The following is an 8,930-nucleotide window of genomic DNA, read 5'->3' on the forward strand; positions in this document are numbered from 1 at the left end:
TAAGATTCATTTACTAATCTGTACTAAAGTCAAATTTTACAGTACCAAAATCTAGTTCAAGTTGGTTAAACAGAAAGAGGGCTTCGACACGAAGATCTAGGCGCTTGTTTCACCTGATTCGGATAAACGAGCGAAATGATAAACTAACACAAAAAACAGGGCAGAAATCGTGATCGAAAATAATCGCGGAAAAACCCTAGAAAAAAAATGAAACGAACAGGCTAACGAATGAACGTTCGCTGTTTGCGGCTAACTGACAAACAATATTCGTTAAAACGAACGTATGGACGAACGTCCGCTATTTAACTAAACCGAAAAAACGGAACCAATCTAAAAAACTAGATCTAGGGTTTCAAAAAAAACTGACGGTTTTCCCGAGAAAACCGAGTAGGCGGCGGCGGGCGGCAGCTCAGGCGGCGGGGCAAATGGGGTCGGGCAACGGCGGCGACTCTGGCGGCGGGGCGGCGATTCAGGCAGGGCGGCAGCGGACGGCGGCGTCGGCGCGGGGAACGGTGTCGGCGGTGGCGGCGAGAAGCGGCGGCGGCGGCTCTAGGGCGGTGGCAGCGCTAGGGTTTGGGCGGCGGAGTGGGCTAGCGGTGGGGGTTGGGCCGCGGCTTATAAGGGCCGGCCAGGCGCAGTGTCCGGGTCGACACGGCCCGTTAGGTCGGTTCACTTTTTTTTAAATAATCCTGACGCGGAAAAACAAATAAAAGAAATACTAAATAGAGTCGAAAAATCCTGAAATAAATTTTCACGGTCCTCTAATAATATTGCGGACAAAGTGAACACTTATTTGGGCCACTAATGCAATTTTGAAAAACGCATTTTTCGTAATTCAAATAAAAAGCAATAAAAGTCCAAATAAAATTCTTATTTGACTTTATTATTTTTCCTCCAATATTTCTTTTATTTGGAGAAGTCATTTTATCCCCTCTCTTTTATTTTCATATTAGAAATATTCGAAGACAAAATAATCAAGACCAAATGATCCTCTTTTCAAAATTTGAGAAAAACTCAAATATAAAAATAACGAAATCCCAACTCTCTCCGTGGGTCCTTGAGTTGGCTAGAAAATTGGTGCGGGTGGTCTTTCCGTAAGTGTGGCTTCATCTTCGGTGTGGTGGCTCCACTAAACTTTCTAGAACTTGATAACCTTACTGCGGGTGACTCGGCTAGAAAACTCCAGAATCTTCACTGGTTTCTGCTCATAATCAAATCGCTATCCAGCTGAATCGCTTCCAGTGGCATTGTATCTCCCAGAGGAATATCGGTCATCTCTTTGTGGCACTTCTTTAACCGGGAAACGTGAAAGAAATCATGAACTCCTGACAATCCTTCCGGCAATTCCAGCTTGTAAGCAACTTCTCCCATACGCTCCAAAACTTTGTATGGTCCCACAAAACATGGTGCTAACTTTGCCTTAACTCCAAAACGCTTAACTCCTCGAAGTGGGGACACACGAAGATATACTCTGTCTCCGACTTCGTAAACTATCTCTGTGCGTTTAGAATCTGCATAACTCTTTTGCCTGGATTGGGCTACCTTGAGTCTATCACGAATCAACTTAACCTTTTCTTTAGACTCCTTAATCAAATCTGGTCCAAACAACTGACGATATCCAACTTCATCCCATAGCAACGGTGTCCTGCACCTCCTTCCATACAAGGCTTCGAAACGGGCCATCTTCAAACTTGCTTGATAATTGTTATTGTAAGAGAACTCTGCATATGGCAAATTGTCGTCCCAACTAGATCCATAATCTAGCGCACAAGCTCTCAACATGTCCTCTAGAATCTGATTGACTCTCTCAGTCTGTCCATCTGTCTGTGGATGAAACGCTATACTGAACTCTAGCCTGGTACCCAAAGTCTCATGCAATTGATTCCAGAACTTTGAGGTAAACTAGGTTTCTCTATCTGATACAATGGTCCTCGGAACTCCATGCAGACATACGATTCTGGTCATGTATATCTTTGCCAACTTAGCACTTGTGTAAGTGGTCTTCACTAAGATGAAAGGAGCTACCTTCGTCAACCGATCGACTACAATCCATAACGAGTTGTAGCCTGAACGAGTCCTGGTAAATCCCATGATAAAATCCATGCCTAGCTTGTCCCACTTCCATTCGGGTATCGGCAATGGCTGTAGCAATCCTGCTGGCTTCTGATGCTCTGTCTTCACTCTCTTACATACATCACATACTGCTACATACTCATTAATATCCTTCTTCATTCCGGTCCACCTGAAACTTTCCTTCAAATTCAGATACATCTTGGTATTTCGTGGGTGAATCGAATACGGCGAATCATGGGCCTCCTGCAGAATCAACTTCCTGATCTCTGGGTCATTAGGCACATATACACGATCCTCAAACCATAAGGTATCGTGCTCATCCTCACGAAATCCTTTAGCCTTTCCTTTGCTCATCCTTTCCTTTATCTCGGCAATCTCTTTGTCAGTCTTTTGAGCTTCCCTGATCTTATCCATCAAGGTAGACCGAATTACCAATGCTGCTACATAACCTCTTAGAACTATTTCCAAACATATCTCGCAAAGATCCTCTTCTAACTCCTTGGGTAATCCTCCTGTCATGAGTGTATTGACATGACTCTTGCGACTCAACGCATCTGCTACTATGTTAGCCTTTCCGGGATGATAGTGCAACTTCATATCATAATCCTTAATGAGCTCCAACCATCTCCTTTGCCTGAGGTTCAACTCCTTCTGCGTGAAGATATACTTCAAACTCTTATGATCCGTGTACACCTCACAATAGTTTCCAATTAGAAAATGTCTCCATGTCTTCAACGCATGCACTACGGCGGCTAACTCCAAATCATGTGTAGCATAATTTTGCTCATGAGGTTTAAGCTGTCGAGAGGTATATGAAACAAGTCTTCCCTCCTGCATAAGCACTGCTCCAAGTCCTCGACGAGAAGCGTCGCAATACACTTGATAATCCTTGCATTGATCTGGAAGAATCAACACTCTGGCTGTAACCAAACGCTTCTTCAACTCCTGAAAACTGGCCTGACATTCCTGGGTCCATTTGAACTTGGTGTCCTTTTTAAACAACTCTGTCATGGGCTTTGCAATCTTGGAGAAATTCTCAATGAACCTCTAGTAATATCCTGCGAGTCCAAGAAAACTCCGGATCTCTCCAACCGACGTGGGTGCTACCCATTTAGTCACAGTGACAACCTTGGTGGGGTCTACTGCCTATCCTTCTCTAGATATAACATGTCCGAGGAATCCAACTTCCTTCAACCAAAACTCACATTTGCTGAACTTGGCATATAACTGATGTTCCCTATAATTGTCAAGAACCAAACACAAATGTTCCTTATGCTCCTCTTCATTCTTCGAGTAGACCAATATATCATCAATGAACACTACGATGAACTTATCCAAAAACTCCATAAACACATTGTTCATCATGTTCATGAAATATGCAGGTGCGTTAGTCAGTCCAAATGACATAACGGTATACTCATATAGCCCGTACCTTGTGGTAAAAGCTGTCTTAGGTATATCCTTCTCTCAAATCTTCAGTTGGTGGTATCCTGATCGCAGATCGATCTTGGAAAATACTTTAGCTCCTTGCAACTGGTCAAAAAAATCATTGATCATCGGCAGTGGGTACTTGTTCTTGATCGTCACTTCATTCAGCGCATGATAATCAACAACCATCCTTAATGATCCATCCTTCTTCTTCTCTAGAAGTACTGGCGATCCCCAAGGTGACGAACTTGGGCGAATATAACCTTTATCCAGTAAGTCCTTAATATGTTTCTTAATTTCCTACAAATCCTATGCGGGCATCCGATATCTTTGATATTGGCCCTGTGCCAGGCAAAAGCTCAATCAAAAACTCAATGTCTTTATCCGGTGGCATGCCTGGCAACTCCTCTGGAAAAATGTCAGGGAAATCCTTCACCACTGGTACTTCCTCCTGTACAACTTCTGACGAGGAATTCACTTGAGTCCTCTTCGGCACATGCCGGGATACATACTTAATCCTTCCGAGCATAATCGACTCACTGGCACAGTCAATGTTGCCTCCATACTTTGATAACCAATCCATGCCTAATATTACATCCAGTCCTTGTGACTCCAATATGATTAGGTCTAAGGGGAACACGTAGTTACCAATTGTCGGTGTCAAAACCGGCGGATCTCGGGTAGGGGGTCCCGAACTATGCGTCTAGGCAGATGGTAATAGGAGACAAGGGGCACGATGTTTTTACCCAGGTTCGGGCCCTCTCGATGGAGGTAAAACCCTACTCCTGCTTGATTGATATTGATGGTATGGGTGTTACAAGAGTTCATATACCACGAGATCAGAGAGGCTAAACCCTAGAAGCTAGCCTATGGTATGATTGTTGTTCATCCTATGGACTAAAACTCTCCGGTTTATATAGACACCGAAGAGGGCTAGGGTTACACAGAGTCGGTTACAATGGGAGGAGATCTTCATATCGTATCGCGAAGCTTGCCTTCCACACCAAGGAAAGTCCCTATCCGGACATGGGACGAAGTCTTCAATCTTGTATCTTCATAGTCCGGGAGTCCGGCCAAAGGTCATAGTCCGGCCATCCGGACAACCCCTAATCCAGGACTCCCTCACCAATCCTTAATGGTAACCAATCACACCATAGGCTGGCCATATACTCTGCTCCTGGCGAGGTTACTAACATGGGTGATCTAATGGCTTGGGTTGGCAAGTTATACTTATCCACAAATCCCCTTGATATGTATGAATGCGATGCACCATTATAAAAAAGAACGATTGCAGTAAATGACTTAACCAAAAACTTACCTATAACTGCATCGGGTTGCACTTCAACCTCCTCCATGCTAATGTGGTTCACTTGTCCCATGTTGAAAGGGCTGGGCTTCTTCTCATAACTTCCATTATCATTTCCATTCTTTGCTTCAGAACACTCTGTGGTGTAATGTCCATTCTTCCCGCACTTGAAACAAGTAATGTGACTTAGATCCTTCTTGGTGGGCATTGCTGGGTTGGAACGGTTCTGGCCGTTACTTCCTCCATTCCCATTCCCATTCTTGGGGCCACTATGGTTATGCAAACTTCCTCCATTGGAATTATGGCCTCCATGGTTGTGGTGAATGTGTCCTCCCGAGTTCTGGGTAAAACGAGGCCTCTACCGAGCTCCTGAATTGTACTTCCCTTGTCCATACTTCCTGTTGCGGCTATCTATCTGCTGCTGCTTCCCTTCAATCATAAGAGCTTTGTCTAGAAACTCCTGGTAGTTGTTAAAGGTTGCCATCATCAACTGCATGCTCAGCTCATCATTTAGTTCTTCCAGAAACTTCTCCTGCTTAGCGGCATCTGTAGCTACGTCATCACGGGCATAACGTGCTAGCTTACTAAACTCATCCACATATTGGCCCACTTTGTGTCCTCCTTGGCGCAAGTTGCGAAACTCGCGCTTCTTCATGTTCATAGCTCCTGCTGAAACATGGGCAGTGCAGAAAGCCTGCTGAAACTAATCCCATGTAACAGTGTCAATGGGGTAAGTGGCTGTGAAATTCTCCCACCATGATGTTGCGGGTCAATCAAGCTGGTGTGCGGCAAAACGCACTCTCTCCACATCTGTGCATCCTGCAGTGGTCAGCTCCCTTCCAATCTTGCGTAGCCAATCATCTGCAACAATCGGCTTGGTGCTACTAGAGAACACAGGCGGATTCAACCTTAGGAAACGGACTAAGTGATCAACAGGTGGTGGTGGTGGTGGGTTGTTGTTGTTGTTGTTGTTGTTGTTGTTGTTGTTGTTGTTGTTGTTGTTGTTATTGTTGTTGTTGTTGTTGTTGTTGTTGTTGTTCCCCCGGTTCTGATTCTGGACTAGTAGCTGCATCAAGGTATTCTGCTGCTAGATCAACTAAGTGAGCTCAGGTGGGAAAGCAAATCCATTGTCACGTCTCGGAGGCATCTGACGGGTTTAGAAAAGATGAGAAAATAGAATAGAATAAGGTTTAGAGGGAAAACACTACCCATATGCACATGAGACAAACAAAATCATATCACTTCAATCAATTCAAACAAGGGCATACAATCGGTCTAACTATCGTTACAAAAGTGCTCGGACTATACTATATACATGGGGGAAATACTACTACTGATATGGTGGTCGACTAGAAGTTTTAATCAGTAGAAGACTCGATGATATCCGCTCCAGCTTCGTCAACATAGTCATCGTCGCTATCGTCGGGGTCTGAGTCGGTGTCGTCAATGATGATGTAGTCCTCTGAACGAAATGTCCTTGGCATCGTCGTCATCTCCTCCTGGCACGGGGTCTCCCAAGAATACTCCTAGCTTCCTTGTTAGATCATCATTCTTCTCCACTAGTATCGTCATTTCCTCCTCATATCCATCACGTGTAGACTTGAGTTGTTCCTCCAGCTCCATGATCCTGATCATTGCCTTCTTCAGATCTATCATGCCTGCACACATCTGGTTCTCCCGGTGAAGAATGTGCTGGTTTAACTCCTGGATGAAAGCTGCAATGGACCGGTCCCTCCTGGTGCTGATCATCTCCCATTGCTCATCTCGGTGCCCACAAATCTGGTAGATAGTATCCTTGAGATCCTTGTGGTAAACTTCTCCAATGCGTCCCATGAGTCCGCCATACTCTTCCCTAGACTCTAGGTTGGTGCACCAAAGGAAAACTCTACGGGCTCAGTGACTGGCATGAGCGTCCTTCCTGGAACTTGAACTCGAATCATCTAGCGCTCCTCTTCTGGTAAAGTGGAGATGTAGGTCCCGGTGAAGCTTCGTATTCCGATGTTCAGGTACCTAGTAACTTCCTTCAAGTGTCATCCAAAAGGAGTGTCTTCATGCGGTTGTGTAAACTTGTTCCTTGAGTCCGCCATCCTATAGAGTAGGAAACGAGAGGAGTCAGAAATGAGTAGAGAGGAGTGACCTATGGTTTTAGCTTAGTGGTCGTGTCCAACAGTCAGTGTGTGCTCTAATACCATCTTGTAGCGACCAGACCACAAACAGTCTATTATTTGTGCACGGTGTCATCCCTGGATCGGTAATGCTGACACGCACAATACTTGAGGATTTATAGCAGAGTTTCAATCACACCCTTATTACACCAAATGTCTCAAAAGAGAACTTATTACAATAATATGGCTTAAGGACATCTAAAAATGATAACAGCGGAAGGCTTGCAAGATAAAGTGAGTCCATTAACTCCAACGACATAGGTGAGCGAACAACAATGACCTATGGCACCTTACTCGTCGTCTGAAAAGTCTGCAACATGAAATGTTGCAGCCCGAAATGGGCCAGCACATGGAATATGCTGGCAAAGTAACACATACAGTAATGAACAGAATGAATGCTATCACTACATGAATATTTGGCTGGTGGAAAGCTCTATGGTTATAGTTTTTGCATAAAGCCAATTTTTCCGTAAAACAAATGAATAAATTTTGTTTAATTATCATGGTGGATGTTAAACATTGGGAAGGTTCCTCCAACTCAATCCCAATTAAGCATCATCATTAAACCCAACAAATTAATTTAGAGTGATGAGATCAACATGACAATCCAAGAACCAGATACTCAAGATGTCCATAACCGGGGACACGGCTAATCATGATCAGTTTGTACACTCTGCAGAGGTTTGCACACTTTTCCCCACAAGACTCGACCTCCTCCGTTAGATTTCTCACACTACATGACGTTTGAGAAACGGATGACCGAGAAACAGTCTTTCGGAAGCATTAACTCTTTACTTTGGATAGACAGTACCACCTACATCCCCTACATCTTCTAGTCTACCACTTAAAGAGGTCACACAACATACTTAACTATGCCAGAGCCCATATTTGCTTGTTGCTGCACATGGAAGTTTCTAGCATGAATAATCTTATGATCCCTTTGATAATGGGTGGTTAACCGTAGGATGATCACACGGGTACTCCGGGATATCCTAGGACAACACTGGATTCTCCAGGTACCCTAACAACCACTGGGTACTCCAGGGTGCCCTCAACCAATCCACCTAGATGTTTATTTAAGTAGCCACCTTAAGTCAACCATTAATTAATAATACTCACATCTGTCATGGATACACTCACCCAAACCATGTCTACGAGCATAGCATAGCAATCCTGAGCATACCGTAGAAGTAACTCCCAAAGGTTTGATAATAAATGGGCAATAGGTTCTACATCATCATCTACTTCCCAAAACCCACATGTTATTGAGATCCTAACCATGCAATGTTTGAGGGTTGAACTAATGCATAAAAACTAGGTAATAAAGAGATATGATGAAAGGGTGACTTGCCTTGCTGATGATCCGCAAAACCTTGAGACTCGTAGTAGCATGCTTCGCACAACGAAAATTCTATCGCAAACAAACACTAACAGACATAAGCACTCAACTAGAAGCACAAGTAAAAATCAAATAAGAAGATCTAACCGGAAAGTTCAACTGAAGAACTCCGGTTTGCAAAAAGAATCAAATCAAACGGAGCAACAAAACTCAAACTACGAAAGAAACAAGATTCGTTTAGTAATCTGTACTAAAGTCAAATTTTACAGTACCAAAATCTTGTTCAAGTTGGTTAAAAAGAAAGAGGGCTTCGAGACGAAGATCTAGGTGCTTGTTTCACCTGATTTGGATAAATGAGCGAAAAGATAAACTAAAACTAAAAACAGGGCAGAAATCGGGATCGAAAATAATCGCGGAAAAACCTAGAAAATAAAACGAGACGAACAGGCTAACGAACAAACGTTCGCTGTTTGTGGCTAACTAACGAACAACATTTGTTAAAATGAACATACGGACGAATGTCCGCTATTTAACTAAACCAAAAAAACCGAACCAATCTAAAAAAACAAGATCTAGGGTATCGAAAAAATCGACGGTTTTCCTGAGAAAACCGAGTCGG

Source organism: Triticum aestivum, chromosome 7B, assembly GCF_018294505.1.
Source record: "Triticum aestivum cultivar Chinese Spring chromosome 7B, IWGSC CS RefSeq v2.1, whole genome shotgun sequence".
Taxonomy (NCBI): domain Eukaryota; kingdom Viridiplantae; phylum Streptophyta; class Magnoliopsida; order Poales; family Poaceae; genus Triticum; species Triticum aestivum.